Source organism: Mustela nivalis (genome assembly GCF_964662115.1).
Source record: "Mustela nivalis genome assembly, chromosome: 6".
Lineage (NCBI taxonomy): Eukaryota > Metazoa > Chordata > Mammalia > Carnivora > Mustelidae > Mustela > Mustela nivalis.
This window is the reverse complement of record NC_139025.1, coordinates 47,396,830-47,415,293: the sequence shown is the minus strand read 5'-3', so window position 1 is coordinate 47,415,293 and position 18,464 is coordinate 47,396,830. Positions and strand designations below refer to the sequence as shown.

The window sequence follows — 18,464 nt, the reverse complement described above, 5'->3', positions numbered from 1 at the left end:
GTGGATACTACTTTTTTTTCCCCCTAATCTGTCTTCTCTCTCATCAACCAATAGCAATTTACATGTGTACCTTGGGTCCCTGACCCTCTGATTCAACTACGATGGTGTCCCTACCTCCTCTCCTAGAAAAATGCCTCTTTGGCTCTTTTTCTTAGGTTGTGCTGTCAGATGGGAACAGAGCCTTACCTCATATTCCTCCTCATTCCGTGGTCTGAATTCAGTTCTGATAATGAAACTTTCACCTTGTTCCCAAATTCCAAGGTACTCTACCCCACTCCTATTCTTATAAGCCACATCTTAGCTCTGCCTTTGTCCCATTTCAGAGTATTGGTTCTGGGACATACCTTTGTCTCCTGCTACTCAGACCTGCCTATCTCTGCCAAGACCTTTGCTCAGTAGCGGGGTCTCTGTTCTCCATCTTTTTAAATTTTTTTTTTAATTTTTAAAGAGAGAGAGAGAGAGAGCATGTGTATGCATGTGTATGTGTGTGTGCTCGCTTGAGGTAGGGGAAAGATGTCACAACCCCGAGATCATGACTTGAACCGAAATCAAGAGTCAGATACTAAACCACTGAGCCACTCAGGCCCCCCCTATGGCTGGGCCCCACCTCCCTGATGTGCCACCATATCTAGAATAATTGGGCCCCTCCTCTGTTGGAACCCTGAATGGAGGTATTCATGCTCCCTGGACACAGGGTCTTGGTCGGACAGAATCTCCACTATCACTTGGGCCTACCTCCCACCACCCATCTTGACCTTAATCGCAAATTTGCTCCTCCTTACTGCGTGGTCTTCAGTGTTCAGTTCTAGCCAGGACACCAGCTGCTGGAAATAGGCAGCCAATGACACAGGGAGATCGCTGTCAGGAGACAGAGTAGCTGAGTTGCTACTGATGTTTCCAAGGAGACCCATCCCTTGCCTCCTCGAATAGCTGTGTTAAAGAAAACCATCAGGGAGGCTGAATTTTTACCACTAAATGACATAAAATCTCTTTACTGAAAGCCTCGGCAGCGAAGTTTGAGGAAAAGCCAGTTGCTAACACAAATCCAATGTGAGAAGCTTTAGACCAGCAGAGTTTGAAGCACCAAGTGTCTGAGATGCTGCAAAGTAGTGACTGTTGCAATGCAAAGGACTCCTGGGTGGCACTTTCTAACCCTCCAGGAGGTCACTGTACTGATCACCACTCCTAAACGTCAGGGCATGTTGGCTGCTGTTCATCTTAACTTCATCTCCTAGCTCTGAGCCAGACCGTACTGGGCAGAGGGGAAAGTGCTCACATCTGGGAGAACATGGAAGTTTCTCCTCCTGCCAAAAGTTTGACCACTGGTCAACTTTGTGCCATGGAGTCCCTCCTCTAAGGACTAAACTCAGCTGTTATGCATCCCAAGATACCCTCTTTAAAAAAGAAAAACATGTTCCACTTGAGTTGAATAATAGAGTCTCCATTTGCAGGGACTGGATTTTAGGTTAACTCTTTGCTATCCAGGCAGTTAGACACATGGCCCATTTTCATGGGGGACCCGTAGGAGGAAAGAGTGTCAGCGTGCACCGATTCAAGTGTCTACTCTAGAATACAGCTTAGGAAGAAAAGACATCAGAGATGGGAAAGGAGTAGGGCAATCAGAAACCAATGTACAAACAAACTGGAACCTCCAGATACCTTCAAGTAGAAGCAGAGTGAGTGTGTGTGTGTGTGTGTGTGTGTCTTTTGAGAATGAGGTGAAATACTAACTTCCATTTGTCTGTATATTTGTATTTGTATTTGTCTGTCATAACTCTTCAGATCCTTGTCATCTTGGGTGTGTAAAAAAATAAGAAAGTGTTTGTGCTTCCTTAAATATAGACAAAATGGACAGATTCTTAGTCTCAAATAGATAGGAAAAGCTGTGGGCTTAGAACTTCATGTGTTTATTTTTTGATGACACTTAGAATAAAATGTTCCAAATTTAACATTTAAAAGGGAACAAATAAACTAACCCATTATGCAAATGGTATTATGGGATGGAGAGTCCCTGGGCAAAGGAAGATAGATGTATTTATAATCGCATTTTAATCTTCTCCACTGGAAACAATTCCTTGTCTGTTTTAACTTGATGCCAGTCAGAACTGAGAGATGGTGACTTAAATTTAGAACTTGGTCAAGATGGCTATCAATTGCCTTAACTATAAAGGATCTTGTAATTTTGCCTCCAAATTGTAATGTCATTTATAATTCCCTTTGTCATTACAGATAGATGTTGTGTTATAAAGGACTGAATGAGGAGCTTTGTTGCATACTTTTAATTATTATTTTTGTCATGAAAAATGCCTAAAATTCGAAACTGGGAAATAACAGGGACGGTTAAGGAAACAATCTGTAACTGATGTTCTCCTCCTTTTAAATTACATATTCCAGTGGTTTATTTATAAAAGTTGACCGATCCAGTTTGACTGTTTCCATACATATAAGACCATATCTCTCCCCTGAGGAGTTTGCTGTCAGTCATTCTCACAGCATTAATGAGTTTTCCAATCCCGACCAGCTGGAATCAAAGCTCTAAAGTCCTCAATTCCGAGCGAAGAATATAGATATAGATTGTCACATAAATATAAAAATTCTTAATGAAGCATTAATAAAGAGAGTGTTTCTCTTTCATGCAGCTATTATAGACACCAATTAAAATGCAGAAATATAGCTATTGGAGAAAGAGATTATATTGTATTTTTCTTGATCATAGCTCTCAACTGTTGACAGGGAAGATAGAATCTCGAATTTTGTCCAATGACCTAGCCTCTGTCCTTGAATTTTCCTTTACCTTCTTTACACTTTACCTTCTACAAAACAGTGGCCTGACAATGGAATCCTATTACAGCAGTCATGGCTGCCCACAGCCATGCTTGCCGTTGAAAATCATTCTTCAGATACAAGAAGGTTTTCCAGTATGTCCTGATGTGATAGCTCACAGATAGCACTGCCTCACTTTGTTCCTTGGAGAGTTGAACAAAGGTGATGAAGAGCTCTGTGGTCTTTCCTCCTAAGTTCCTGTCTATACCTATCAAGTGCCATTGTCCTTCGGAGCATCCCAAGGCAATGAAGTTTCTGATGTGCCTCAGCTAAGGAGTTCCTCTTGGACAACTGGAACATAAAAACAATTAAGGAAGTTTCATCTGTGTAAAAGAAAAAAAGCCTCTCTGCATGTTCCAGTTAATTTCTTATAAAATAGGGTTTATAGAGAAAAAAGAATTTGAGGGTTCACGGGGTCATGATTTCCAAGGGGCTCATTCCTATGGAATTAAGTGAAGCTTTGTATCAAAGCTTTGTTTTAAAAATTGAGCTTTCTTTAATACTGTTCAGAGTGTACCATAAAGATACACTATAGTAAGGATAATTTACCTCCTCTCATGGCACAAAAAAGGAATTTTATTTGAAAATCAAGAGGAAAAGAGAAATGTACACTTAGATATACCATCCATGGCACCCCATCAAGTAAGGGGGTCATCCTCCAAGGGCAGCAAAAAAGAATATTAGAATCCAACTAGTCCACTTCATTATTAAGTAGCTGTAAAATCTTGGGCAAGACACTTTCATTCTCTGAACCTCACTTCCAACTCTATATAATGGGGAAATGTACCGACACTCCTTGTGGCTACCTGCCAGGAGTATTTTAAGGATCCAATAAGAAAATATATATGAACCTCTTTTATAAACTGTACTAAATATCACGTGTTATAGTGATAGTTTTCTTCTTTTTATTAATCTTATATCTGATATAATCTAAGAAGAAACTAACTTCCTTGTGACCCTTCTCATTTCTGAGGTCCCATGTATTTTCTCCCACTTTGGGAAATTTTAACCATTAGGAAAAAAAATGGTAGAAGCCCCACTCTGAGTTGTGACTGACTTCCTAACTAGGATGTTACTGGGAGAGCTGGATTGCTTCACTGCTACCATAGTGTGGTTTTTCCTTGAATGGCCGTAGCTATTTGCTTATAGCTTTCCCATTAGAGAAAACCTTGGTCTCATAGAAAACACAGGAAACTGGGGTGCGTTGGTGGCTCAATGAGTTAAGCCTCTGCCTTTGGCTCAGGTCATGATCTCAGGGTCCCAGGATAGAGCCCTGAGTCAGGCTCTCTGCTCAGCAGGGAGCCTGCTCCCCCTCCCCCTGCCCCCTGCCTCTCTGCCTACTTGTGTTCTCTCTCTCTCTGTCAAATAAATAAATAAAAATCTATAAATAAATAAATAAATAAATAAATAAATATTTAAAAATTAAAAAAAAAAAAGAAAACATAGGCAAGGCAGCTTTCTCTGACACTTCATTCATGCATGGGTGTGTACAATCATTCATACATTAACTACATTAACAAATATTTATGTGCCAAGCATTGAGCACAGGAGAATGAAGAAAATTCCTATGGTCAAGATGGCTCATTGTTCCACAAGAATAAACTAAAAGATTTGACATGTGGTATACTAGATATTTCTTGCTTTTCTGACACAATATGTGGCATATGGTACATTTTAACAAATATTTTCTACAGGAAGTGAATGAAACACAGGCCACTAGCTTTCTTAGAAGAGAGGACAAACTCATGGGTTTCTGATTTTGAGAGCCAAAGAGAGAGTTGAGTTTTTTAAGTCAATATACCAGAGATTTCCACTCCTGAAATCTAGAGCAGACTCAACTTTCATATTACTCTCCCAGTGCAACAAGGAGGTCAAGGTGACCCTTACACTGCGATGAAATAGTGTTTGTGTCCTGCTGATTCATTCTGTGAAATGGGGAAGACTTCTTGTGGAGAAGTGTTGGGAAGAAAGGAAAGAAATGAAGATGGGTACTGAGGCAGAAACTCCTGGTAGCACAGAATTTGGAGAGATATACCCCTGGTGAATTTTATGCTTGATAATCCCTGGGACTCTTTGCCTCAGACACATTATCAGTCACTGTGGAATAGGCAACATGATTTCCCTTGGTATTACATCTTAAGAGATATTCACTGTAGTCATTAGCAAAGCTTACTTGTAAACAGATATGCCTGCCAGGTTCTAAGGAAAGGTATTATCCAAAACTCCTGCTCTTCAAAAGACAGCATTAAGAAAATGAAAAGGGCAAAGCACAAAATGGGGAAAAAAATATTCACAGTACCAATATCTGTGAAAGGATCTGTCTTCAGATGTATGAAGAAGTTTTATCACTAAATAATAAAAAAGACAACCTAATTTAAAAATTAGCAAGAGATTTGACACACTACTTCATCGAAGAAACACATTTTAACCTCATTGGTCATTGGCAAGGTAAAAATTATATGCTACAATGAAATGCCACCATACACCAACTGGAATGGCTGAAATTAGGTAAGATGTGGAGTGAGCACTCTCATACACTGCTGATGGGAATGTAAACTGGTGCGACCACTTTGGGAAAGAAGCAGTTTCTTCTCAAGTTAATCAAATGTACCCTATGGCCCAACCCCACTCTTAGCTATTTTACTCAATATAAATGAAAATATAAGGCTGCACAAATATTTATATATGAACATTCACAGCAGCTTGATTCTTAATGTCCAAAAACTGGAAACAATCCAAATGCCCACCAAGAGGTAAATGAATATACGAAGTGTGCTAGATCCATAAATGGAATTAAATCCAGGACTTAAAAGGAATGGACTATTCATTTATGCAACAAGATAGATAAATCTCAAAAGTATTAGGTTGATCAAAAAAAAAAAGAACAAAAACATGCATACTTTAAAATGCCAAAAGAGATCAATCTAATCTATGGTAACAGAAAGGAGATCAGTGGTTATCTGTGGATGCGGGTGAGGAGCATTACAAAGAGAGCGGCGGGAACTTTTTGAGGTAATGCAAATGTTCTGTACCCCGAGTGAACTTCTGATGGAAGTGTATACCTATATAGGTGCATTTTACCATATGTAAGCTAGAGCACCAAAAGGTTGATTTTAAAAACTGACATCACGAAAGGACATACATTAATGTACTAAAGTAGAACCATGAGGCACAGTATCTATATTATGTACAATTCATAGTAAAGTGAGTACCTTTACTATAATAGAATGTAAGAGCTAAAATAAGATTGGAGGCATACCTGAATGTTTATAGGAGCAATGTCCACAATAGTCAAACTATGGAAAGAACCTAGATGTCCATCAACAGATGAATGGATAAAGAAGATGTGGTGTATATAATGTATACAATGGACTACTATGCAGCCATCAAAAGAAATGAAATCTTGCCATTTGCGATGACGTGGATGGAACTAGAGGGTATCATGCTTAGTGAAATAAGTAAATCAGAGAAAGACAACTATCATATGATCTCCCTGATATGAGGAAGTGGAAATGCAACATGGGGGGTTGGGGGATAGGAAAAGAAAAAATGAAAGAAGATGGGATCGGGAGGGAGACAAACCATAAAAGACTCAATCTCACAAAACAGGCTGAGGTTTGCTGGGGGCAGGGGGGTCAAGAGAGGGTGGTGGGGTTATGGGCATTGGGGAGTGTATGTGCTATGGTGAGTACTGTGAAATGTGTAAACCTGGCGATTCACAGACCTGTACCCCTGGGGATAAAAATACATTATATGTTTATAAAAAATTTTTTTTAAAATAATTAAAATTAAAAAAAAAGATTGGAGTGCATAATTTGAAGGAAGTGTCACTTGAATGTTCTTTTAATAATCATACTGATATGCCTCAGAAATGAAGCACAATGCATTTGAATCTCCAGGGGACATTTACATATTTATGTATTTTATCTTCCAATAGAGAGTATATAGCCTTAAAAACAAGGACTGCTGTCATTTTTATTTAAATTTAGAAAAGAATTTGGAAGAAAAACATTGATTTGTTGATAGAGGTGGGTAGGCTAAGAAACTTAAATTCAAGTTCCCCAGCCAAGAAGTAGGTCTTAAGCTCAGCCAAAAGGGAAGGAAGGAGGAGGAGGCAAAAAGAGCCTCTCAGGGGCCAACTGTTCTGAAATTATAAATTTTCACTAAAGAGATGCCATGATATGATGGATTAGTCTCCCAGGGATGCCAAGTTCAATGAGTTGCTCTGTGTTCTTTGTAGACACAATCCCAGCCGTGGCCCCATCTTTTCCTTTTTTTCCCCTGGAATATATCTTGGGTCTAAGTCTCACATCTCTTCTATAGAAAACACTGAGACTCCTTCACTCAGGGACGAGCTAGTCCAACATAGAGCCCTTCTTTCCCAGGCTCTTGGCATTGTAACTGGCACATGGGAAGCTTATTATACATTGTGAAATGAGAAGAACTTTCAAAAGTTCTTTTTCCCTACTTTCCTTTAACTTACCAAGACCAGTTTGTGAAGAGCAGAAGTGATATTTATTTACCATAAGGGCTTATCTCTGGACAAATTATATTTTTGGCCCCATCTGGTTTAAGCCCATTTATGTATGTAGACTTTTCTCTGAGTGGTGCAGAGAACTCATTTAGCATGCAATTGAAATTATGGAGTGTAGAATGAGTGTTTTTAACTGTAGTAATCATTTTCAATGTACTAGGATTAAAGGTCATTTACATGACTCATCCGTGGAAATACAGAGTGAAAAAATGATGTTCTTAGTTTAGTTGTTTTTTAGATTTGTTCTTCAGCAGGATTTTAAAAGTGGCTTAAACACACCTCACACTGATTTATCCAAGACCACTCATCAAATCAAAAATGGATTTATATATAAAATGTCTTATTTCTAAATGCCAGAAAATAATCTTGGCTTAACCTCAAAAGTTTAGGTTATGAATGACATGCAAACAATATCATTTTTAGCAGGTTTTACATGTGGCTATTTTTATGTAAAGACATAAATCCAGAGAGCAGGGACAGGGGGAAAGAACAAAATGGTGACCAATTTAAACGTAGCCTCTGCAGCCAGGCTTTCATGTTTTTCTTCCTTCCTTTCTTTCTTTCTTTCTTTTTTTTTTTTTTAAGATTTTATTTATTTATTTGACAGAAAGAGACAGAGAGAGCAGAGAGAGAGGGAACACAAGCAGGGGGAGTAGGAGAGGGAGAAACAGGCTTCCTGCCAAGCAGGGAGCCTGATGTGAGGCTTGATGTGGGGCATGATCTCTGGATCATGACCTGAGCCGAAGGCTGATGCTTAATAACTGAGCCACCCAGGAGCCCCGATTTCACATTTTTCAATTAGCTTTGTCATTTAGGTTCCTGGCCGTCATATTGATGTTATAAAATCTGTGGCATGATGTTTTGGGAGTAGTGGCACTATAATGAGAATGACTGTTTTCCCTTCTACATTTTTAAAAAGTGCTCTAGGAAATGGGGCATGAATTTAAAACCAGTCACAGCATCCACACCTTAGCATCTTCCTAAAAACATAAGTTTGACAAATTTGCACAAGTGTACCCCTGGGGATTTGGAAAGAGAATGCTTGCCCCTCCCCCTGGATTGAAAATACTTTCTATGTCAGAAATTCCTCCAGCAACTAGAGAAAATTAGATTTGGCCTGAAGGACTCAGACTGAAAAGAAATCCTGCTGTGGGCAAAGTTAAAATATAGTAGAAATTGAAAACGCAACGTGTAATATAAAATTTTATGTACAATATTTCAGCAACATTTGTACCCAGATTGCAACAATACAGGAAGATTAGCATGGCACCTGTGCACCGATGACATGCAAATTCTTGTATGCTTCTCATTTTACAAAAATATAAGTTATAGATGTGATCTGTGTTGGATAAAAATTATACAGAAATACAACACAGTGTAAACAATGATTATCTCAGGGAATTAAGGCTATAATTTTGAAACCTCTCTGTATTTTAAAAAATTTTCTGCCATAAGGTTGCAAAAATTCATAATCAGAAAAGATTTAAAAGGCATTTAAATACAAAATATGTTCATTCAAGCTATTTGACTACCTAAATGTATTTATTTATTTTTAAAGATTTATTTGTTTCAGAGAGAGAGAGACAGCATGAGCAGGAGGGGCAGAGGGAGAGAGAGAATCCCAAGCAGACTCCATGCTGAGTGGGGAGCCTGATGTGGCGCTCAACCTCACGACTCTGAGATCACGACCCAAGCCATAACCAAGAGCTGGACACTCAACTGTGTCACCTAGATGCCCCAACGACCTAAATTTAAAAGCAGAGTTGATAAAAGTGAGTTAAATTTTTTTTTTTTCTAGGCACCTGGGTGGCTCAGTCTGTTAAGCATCTGCCTTTGGCTCAGGTCATGATCCCAGAGTCCAGGGAGTGAGCCCCACATTGGGCTCTCTGCTCAGTGGGGAATCTGCTTCTCGCTCTCCCCTGCCCCTCACTTGACTTGTGCTCTCTCTTGCTCGCTCTCTCTCAAATAAATAAATAAAAACTAAAAAAAAAAAAAGAAAAAAAAATTTTTTTACCTTAAGTACCTTAAGGAAATGACTTTCTAGTTATTTTTCCTTCATTTTAATTCCAGTACAGTTAACACAGTGTTACATTAGCTTCAGGTGTACAATATAATGATACAACAGGTGAAAAGATGCTCAGCATCACTCATCGTCGGGGAAATGAAAATGAAAACCACAATGAGATATCGCCTCACGCTTGTCAGAATGGTGAAAATCAAAAGCACGATAAATGTTGATGAAGATGGGGAGAAAGAGGAACCCTCCTTGTGTACCATTTGTGGGAACGCAAGCTAGTGCAGCCACTGTGGAAAACAGCATGGCGTTCCTCTCAGGCTTGTGTTTTTGTTTTTAATTTTATTTTTTAACGTTTTATTTATTTATTTATTTATTTATCTAAAATCAGTTAATTAACATATACTGTATTATTCATTTCAGAGGGTCCTTCGGTGATTCAGCAGTTGTATATAACACTCAGTGCTCATTACGCCATGTGCCCTCCTCAGGCTCGTTTTTAAAGAGTCTTCTCCCTTCGCATGATGTTACTTTCTTGCTGCTTAACTTTAATCCCAAGAATGTATTATCCTGGTCGATCTCCTCCCCCCTTCTGCCCCCTCCTGTGTTCCTGCATCACAATCACTGACCTCCTTACTTTTGGCTCATCTTACGCTTCTTCTGGAGTATGGCACACATTCACACACACTCCCATATGCTTGCTTTAAAGGGAACATCATAAAATAGAAAAGATTTATTATTTTTCTTCTTTTCTTTAAAAGATTTTATCCATTTATTTGAGGGAGAGAGAAAGGGAGAGTAAAAAAAGGGGAGAGAGAGGGAGAGGGGCAAAGGGAGAAGCAGACTCCCCACGGAGCAGGGAGCCCGGTGTGGGGCTCGATCGCAGGACCCTGGGATCATGACCTGAGCTGAAGGCAGATGCTTGACTGACTGAGCCACCCAGGCACCCCTATGTTTGTCCTTTTAAGAGGAGATCACATGCATCCCTTGCAATGTTCTCTGACAGGCACAGATTCTGCCTTCAGAAAGCTGAGTCTTTCAAAGATGGTTGAGTAAATACAAAGGTGCAAGTGGATGTTATAAGCGCTGTGAGAGGGGTGAGCTCAGAGTCCTATGGAGGACACAGGAGGGGTCAAGAAGAAAGCTAAGGAGGAGACGTCTCTTCTGAGACCTGCAGGACAAGAGGAGTGAGCTGTGTCTTCTGCACAAGTATGAATAGTAAGCCATACGTTGGTCCTCCCCCAGCCTTGTCCCTACTCTTCATAGGGACTGTCTTCTATAACTGTAATTGATAAATAGCAGTCTATAACCAGACGGTCAAAGAGACACAGTAGAGAATGAGTACTTTGCACTCAAGCAGTAATTTTCTTCAAAGGGTAGAGAAGTCACTCTGTCTTGCTTGCCGCCCTCACTCTTATCCCTAAATGCGCAGGACTTCCAACAGCTAGCACTTCTTTATTTGAAGATGTCCTCTAGTGTCTGGAGCCTACTTTGTCACCCATGACATAGGCAAGAAATGTCAGGGAATGACTGTCCTCCAGAAGTAGGGCCCCATCCACAGCCAATAGGAACTGGGGCACGAATTCCCCATCTTCCTTGCTCCTTGCAGGAATGCCTGGGAGGTGCGTGTTTCCCCAGAAATAAGCTCTGGTTGCCCATGGTGATGACTGCTTTTCCTTCCCTGTCACCTTATGGTGCTCTCTTCATCTTCTGAATAAGCCTCTCAATATTTCAAATCTTTGCTCCAGCAACCATGTCTGAGGGAACCAAATTAAGATTCACGAACAAAGCACATTTGCCAACTAACAAAGCATGGCTTCTTCTATCGTCCCTACACTCCTTTCACTCTTCACCTGGATACTCTCCTTCTGTATGCACGGCTGTCACAGCTCACCACTCGCTCGCTGCCCTTCCTCTCCCAGGGCATTTATAAGGCTTTCGAGAACATGGATTATGTCTCTCATCTCTCTATTTCCAGGACCTCCATAAAGACTTAATGGATTTCCTGTGAGCTTTGCCATCGTTGTCCAGGGAAGATGTCTTGGCTCAGGATATTTTACAAAATGCCTGGCAAGAGGGACAAGGTGAATGAATCTGGAGAATGTTCTGGAAGAGAGGCAACCCTGAGAACTTTTCCACAGTAAAACTGAACCCCTGCCCATGGATAAAGCACATGCATTACTGTGCTTCACCTTCTCTGTCTCTAAAGTGAGGGTTAAGTAACATTTGCCATGATTGAGTGTCAGAGAGCGCTTTGAGGCTTCAATGAGGCTCTCTATACGATTAAAATAGTAGCCACTGTCCCATCATGTAAATAGTCTCATTGGCAAAGATCATGCATTACTCATCACAGAGGAGTATTTTTATATTCCCTGAACATCTTTCATCTGAGAACATCACCACGGTTTGTAAACATCAACTCTGTATTCCTTATGACAACATGCAGACCGGTCCTTCACATGAATTGATAAACCAGGGCCTGAAATAGCTAAACAGCTTGTTCCAAAACCTCCAGAGTTGGGGCAGGAAACAGGTCACTACAGGAAAGTTAGTCATCAAGAGATAGCCCTATGTAAATATTTGGGTAAATGAGGCAAATAGATCAGATAGGCAGACCCTTGAGGAAAGTAGCTCTCTCCTTCCTCTGCAGCCTACAGAAGATGGGGTATCTAGAAAAATCTTCATGGAATAGCAGGTTTCATGAATTATGAAAACCCTACAAAATATTTAACAGTTGCTTTGTGCTGAGAAGCTACTCTCTGTGCATTCCAAAGATGCCCATTCAAATGTCCCTGTGTATTTTATGTTCCTGACAATAAAGAAAACAGTACCTTCCAGCCTGATAAAGAGGGAGGTCTGCTGCTCTACCTTAGAGAAGACAGATGGGTGAGGCATCCATTAAAGGAGCTTCCATTACAGGAAAATATGATCCTCTGTCTCAGCATCTGTTCCGCAAATGGCGAGGGAACCTTTTGTCAAGTCTCGGGGGCAGGCCCACAGGTCAGCAGTTGCCAGGCCCTCTGGCTTGTGCCCTGCTGGGCAGGTGAATTCCCACTTTGGCCAGTGGAGCACCAGCCGCAAGGTGAGAGTGCCTTTGTGGCTTCCAGACACCAGTGTCGTGTCTCTCCAGCTGATCCCCAGAAAGCACCAAAGTCACATTATTGATACCATGACGTAATTCACACAAACCACCAGGAGCACCAGAAACTGGGAGATTCTCACCTCCGTCTGCTGTGTGGCTTTGAGAAAATCACTTTATCTTTCCGTTTCTCAAGCCCTCAGCTAAGATGAGGAGTTTTAGCCAGATCTGTAACTTTCGATCCGTACCCCCCAAACCCCGCATTTCAGGAGATTTCTCAAAAGCCACTAAAAAGGGCCCAAAAGGCAGAGCACCAAGGTCCCCTACCTAGCTACAACCAGCTACCTCACCTTTTTTTTTTTTTTTCCCCCTTTTTTATATATTGAATGTCTGTGTAAGATTGCATTTGGGGAAAATGAAAAATTTCTTGCTTCCAAAAAAAAAAAAATTAGAAAGTTTAGAAATCACTGGCCCTGATAATCTGCTTTTCTTCACTTTGAAAACATAAAAGAAATCATGAGATAGTTCTGATATACTATGATTTTTTTCTAGCAGAGCAGAACGGGACCATGTCAGTGCACAGGGACCTTCCAGAAGAGCTAGTCAGTCAGTGGAGGAGTAACCAAGAAGTTGTGCGGAGTCAACACCCTCACTGCCATTGATGCCCACTTGCCAGGAAGGGCTCTGCAGAACTTTCAGGGCAAAAGGTGTTGCTTTCTCCTCTTTTAACGTGGTGGTAAGGGTTCTCCCATTGTACAAGCACCCATCCCTCCTCTCATATTCAGAAACTGACTATAACAAGCACAGTCATTCTTTTTGAGACACCCAGCAGTTAACAGTGTGTCTCGTGGGACACACCCGTGGAACAGCCCACAGATGGAGGAACATGGTGTTTTGTATTTCTTTTCATGCCTTTCCTCTAACTGGGAAAGGAAACTAACACTTCAGACTGTCTGAAAGCACATTAATTTTGGTATCAAATTCCTTGGGCTTAAATCCCAAGGATTTATTAGTTTTTTGGTCTTGGACAAGTCACTTAACTTTTCAATGCTATTTTACACATCCCTAAAGAAAAGAGTAGCAACAACAACACCAACAACAATAACACCTACCTGTCTTTCGAGATTATGGCAATTAGAGTTAATATACACATAGCACATAGCAAAGTTCCTCCCATTTAACAAGTGCTACGGGGGCATGTGGGTGGTGCAGTTGCTGGAGCGTCTGACTCTTGATTTCCACTCAAGTCATGATCTCAGGGTCCACATTGGTCCCTATGCTCAGCGGGCATCTACTTGAGATTCTCTCTCTTCTTCTCTCCCTGCCCCTACCCTTGCATACTCTTTCTATTAAATAAATAAATCCTTTAAAAAAAAAAGAGCTGCTACAGAAGTGTGAAATACAAATGCACACACACATATATTGACATTTTAATATATAAATTCTATAAAATATATTTATATAAATTTATATATATTTTTTATTTACACACACATCCCTAAAGAGCTGAGGTATGGGACCAGGCATTTTATCAATCTGGTCCCTGTGTCTGTATCTGTGTATTTCTTACATACTCCTTAGCAATTGCTCTACCCTTATGGGTGAGAAAAAGAACTGAACTTTCTCTCCAAGCAAGCAACAGGTGTCTAACTGAGGGTTTGGCTTCCTAGCCACCGCATTTCGGCACAGATCGTCCAAGGCATCCCTCCTGGCTGAGGCATCCGGCAGCCACACCTCATAACGAAGAAGGCACACAGTCCGTTTCACTCTTTCCTCTAGCTAAAGTGCACATTTCCTGTGACTGGAACAAATGCCAGACCACAGGATTTCAGAGAGATTTAACTGCTTACTCCCAGCTTTGTGACACGATGCGTTGGGTGAGCCCCCTGCGTACAGACTGCCATGCCCGGATCCCCGCCTACCGGCTCAGGAAGAGCCAACTGTTAGGTTTTCAGCAATTTGGTGAGGCCATTGTTAAACGAAGCCACTCTGAAAAATTAAGTTGTGTAAACTTGCAATTGCATAGATTAGATTCCAAACGAAGGTAATGAATATTAAACTCAAGCAGGTTCTAATTGTTTCCCGAGGTATTACTGTTCTGTCTGCTCCTGGGGGATGGCAGGCGCACCATGCAGCCGCATGCTGCTGGACATCTCTTCCCAGCACCATCTCCCCTTTCGTGGGGTCACGCTGGAAGCTTCATGTTGCCATGGTAGGATTGTTTGCACTGCAGAAACCAGCAAATGCTGCAGATGAGGGTTCGGCTTATTGTTTCATTGATCATGTAGACTTAGTTATGGGAAAATGTTAATAATGGTGATTAAACTTAAAAGTGTGTTGCATCTTCCTCAAGATATTTATTGATCTGTCTTATTCTATAGCGTAGAAGCCTGGCAGATCCCACCTTAATGAAGAAATCAATGTTAAGGTCGTGGGTAATGAGATATGTAAACATAAGTGACCCCTGATGCTCTTAGTCTTTGCTCAAGTGACTTTTCTAGGCATAGGAGCCATACTCTGCCTTTCTACCCTCTTTGCCAGGGCTAGCCTGCAAAAGTCACAGTTTTCTGGACCCACTTTTTCCCTTCTTGCCTTTTATGCCTGGCCATCCCTCTACTACTGTCTGGAATAACTTTTCTCTTCCTCTCTACTCTGAGGAATCTTGCCGTTTTACCAAGCACATTGTTAATTTTTTTTACTGGTACATGAAGCTCTCCATGAAGACACCTGCAGTCTTCATTTCTGCAATTCCTATATTGTTTTCTGTACTGTTACTTCCTATGTACCATTCAGGGATTACCTGATCTATTGGACTGCTGGAGTGTGTGTGTGTGGTACCCTTCACCATGACTTCAGGCCCATAACAGCAGAGAATACCTCTAACTACTTCCCGAGCTTCTGTAAATCACTCCAGAACCTTCGTGTATATTCAGTAAATCCTTGTTGACTGCTTTTAAGAAACAACTGGACACCGTAACTGAAGTTATAGCTTTTATGATTTTCTTCAGCCTTAACCTTTAATCTTGAAGCAAACATCTCTAGGAAGTTTTTACTTCTGAGTCTTCCAGATGGAAATATCAACATCATTGATATTTTCGTAGTCCATATTTTCGTAGACTCTATCATCCATTGTTTTTTGTCCTAAAAACCACAATTAGCTATCTAACGGTGACAGCAGTAAGAAGACAGAGCTCAGCCCTAGGTTATCTCCAGGCCCACTCAACCTCATTTTGTAAATCTTTGTTAACCCAGTGCCTGGCGTGCTGCCTGGCTCTTATTAGGCTTGCAGTAAATGCTGTAAATGTTATTAAGCCCTTTGAGGGCCGAAACACTGCTATGAGGTCACTCTGAAGAATGTTCCCCTGGAACAGTTTGGAAACGGCTGTCTTTTATGAACATGAACTGTGTCTGTCTCTTCTGTGTCTGCCAGATGCTTGGGTTACACAGCATGTATGGCTCTCAGCTTTACCTCAGTACAACCCAATGGCAAAGAGAGTACACTTTAGGAGAATCACAATGTCACATGTACAAAGCCAAGCCCTACCTGGGTTTTCTTTGTGCTTCAAAGAGAGCCTGAAGTTCTTTCTGGGAAAGGGCAAGTTGATGGTAGGGAACTGATCTACCAGAGGGCCTTTGGCTAGTATCCAGCCGTATTTATGGGATTTATCTCTAAGGGTGGTTTGATTTACAGAAAACTTGCCTTAAAAAAAATAAATAAAATGTTGGATAAAAACAGTTTCATGTTACATTTACATGAGTTGCATAAATGATTTTTCCTGAGGCCAGGAGCTCAGAGTCTGAGTAAGACGCCAGCATTTTGTGAGAGCCCGATGCGTGGCCATCAGGGTGGCCTCTCTGTTTTGCACACTGCCTGACCTCCTGCTCAGTCTCACCAAATGTTGGTGACCTTGGGCCCATTCACCAAATGAGACACATCAAGATAATTGTCTCTAGATATTTCTGCCCAGTTTGTGAGACCTACTAATTCCCTCTTTTTAAAAAAAGGAACATCCTCTTGAACTCGGTCAATAAATGTCGTGTTCTCCAAATGACACTTCTAGGGCCTTGGGCCCAGGTTCACGCCCTTTCCCAGGCCACCATTCTTCTCCTCTAGGCTGTGTTCACTCAGCGCCTCTGGGCCCTGCCTGAAGTCAAGCCTCTGTGTCCGCGTCTCCACGCACCGGCACGACTCCCCCTGTTTTCAGTTTCCCTTGCAGCCTCCTTTCCTCAGGGCCCAGCCCTGTACCTCTGTCAGCTGAGGTGAGACCGATAGGAGGGAAGTGTGAGGAGGAACAGCAGCATCGGCTCTCCCAGGTGGGTCGGGAGAGAACCCAGTTTGCAGACGTGCGTCGCCTGGTGTCCTGCATGGGTGAGGCAACTCTGCCAGCCCCTTGCACAACCAGAGAGGCGCGTCAGTGAGGGTGGGGGCATGCAGGGAACACACCCCGTGCCAGTCTGCCTGCAGGGACTTGTTCACGCAGTTCAGATGGCTGGAGACGAGTTCATTTCAAAGGCTACTAGCTGGTTACTTTTCCCTGAACCACACGCTCAACCCACTTCCTCCACGTATGCCGCCATCTCCCACTCCACATCACAGCTGAAGAGAGGAAGGGTTTGGTCACAGGACCCCCATCAATGAAGGCTTTGACCATCAGTGCTCAGTACGCAGTCCCAACAGTGCTGGGTGGTTGGAGAGTGAGTAAGCTCTTGATGGCTGGTCATTTTTTGAAGAAGAACCTAGACCCTGGCTTCTTCCTGGAAGGACAATCTGATATGCTTGCTTTTGCTTTTTAAAACCTTTCTACCTCTCCTGCTTTGAATACCTGTCAGGTCTGTATAAATACCACAGTCTCTCCTCTCCCCACACAGCAGTCACTTTATTCAGCTTTTCCTTCTCTCACATCCTACATACAGGGGGTCGTCAGTGTCACAATCCTTCCCTGAAAACTGGGGATTTAAATTCTCAGCCTTCCAGAATGGGCAAATACTTGCTTTGTCATGAGAAAAATCAATATCCGCCACCACAGGAAGTGGGGCAGAGAGCAGCTGGGCAAAGGGCTCCCCTGCAGCTTGGGAGCAATGTCATTCGCATGACCCAAAAGGTTACACTTTCTGGCGAGTCTGACCATAAAAACTGCTGAGCGGGACAGAGGAACAAGAACCCAGATAAAACAAGAAGCACATGCCAGGTACTCCCCCATGGAGGGCGTGGGCCCCGGGGATGGTCGTTCAGCTGGGTGTCATACTGGCTGGCCCAGGGTGAGCCTTGAGAGGAAACACAGAGCCCACTTATGGGCAAGGCCAGGGCGGTGGTCTGTTCATCCACAGGCAGTGGAAACCCAGCTGTTCCCCACCACACATGGACTGTGCAGTTTAGATATTCTGGATGGTTTGGTTTTCTCTTCCAACCCTCGGGATGCTGAAAGGACATTTTGAACTTGTTCTGTCATCTCTTGGCTGAGGCAGGGACACCCAGGACCTCTGCAGCTGCCAGAGCCTAGAAAAGTCTGGTATCTGCCTACCTTTATAACCCCACTTAAAAAAAAAAATGAAATATGATTTACATAAAATTCATCCCTTCAAGTACACAGTACAGTGGTTTTTAGTATATCCACAGATATGCGCAACCGTCACCACAATTTTCACACATTTTTGTCTTCCATCACAAACCCACCACTTCAGATCTAAGCAGCCACTAATCTACTTTCTGTCCCTCTTGAATTTGCCACATTTCATAGGCATGGAATCACATGATATGTGATTATATGATGGTGACTTTCTTCTGTGTCTGGCTTTTTTCATTTAGCACGATGTCTCCAAGGGTCATCGATGTTAGAGCTGTGTCAGTGCTCCATTCCTTTTATGACCAAATTGTATTCGATTGTGTGGCTACACCACACATTGTTTATCCATTCATCAGATGATAGACATGTGGCTATTTTCAATTTTTGTCCTTTATCAGTGATGTCGCTATGAACATTTATGTACATGTCTTTATGCGGACATAACTTCTC

The 18,464-nt window shown here is 41.9% G+C and overlaps 1 long non-coding RNA gene across 1 annotated transcript in view; it reads left to right on the top strand.

Annotated features, from left to right (window-relative positions):
• LOC309866995 overlaps positions 1 to 18,464 on the top strand; it is a 135,635-nt gene that overhangs the window by 19,122 nt on the left and 98,049 nt on the right. The window lies entirely within an intron of this gene.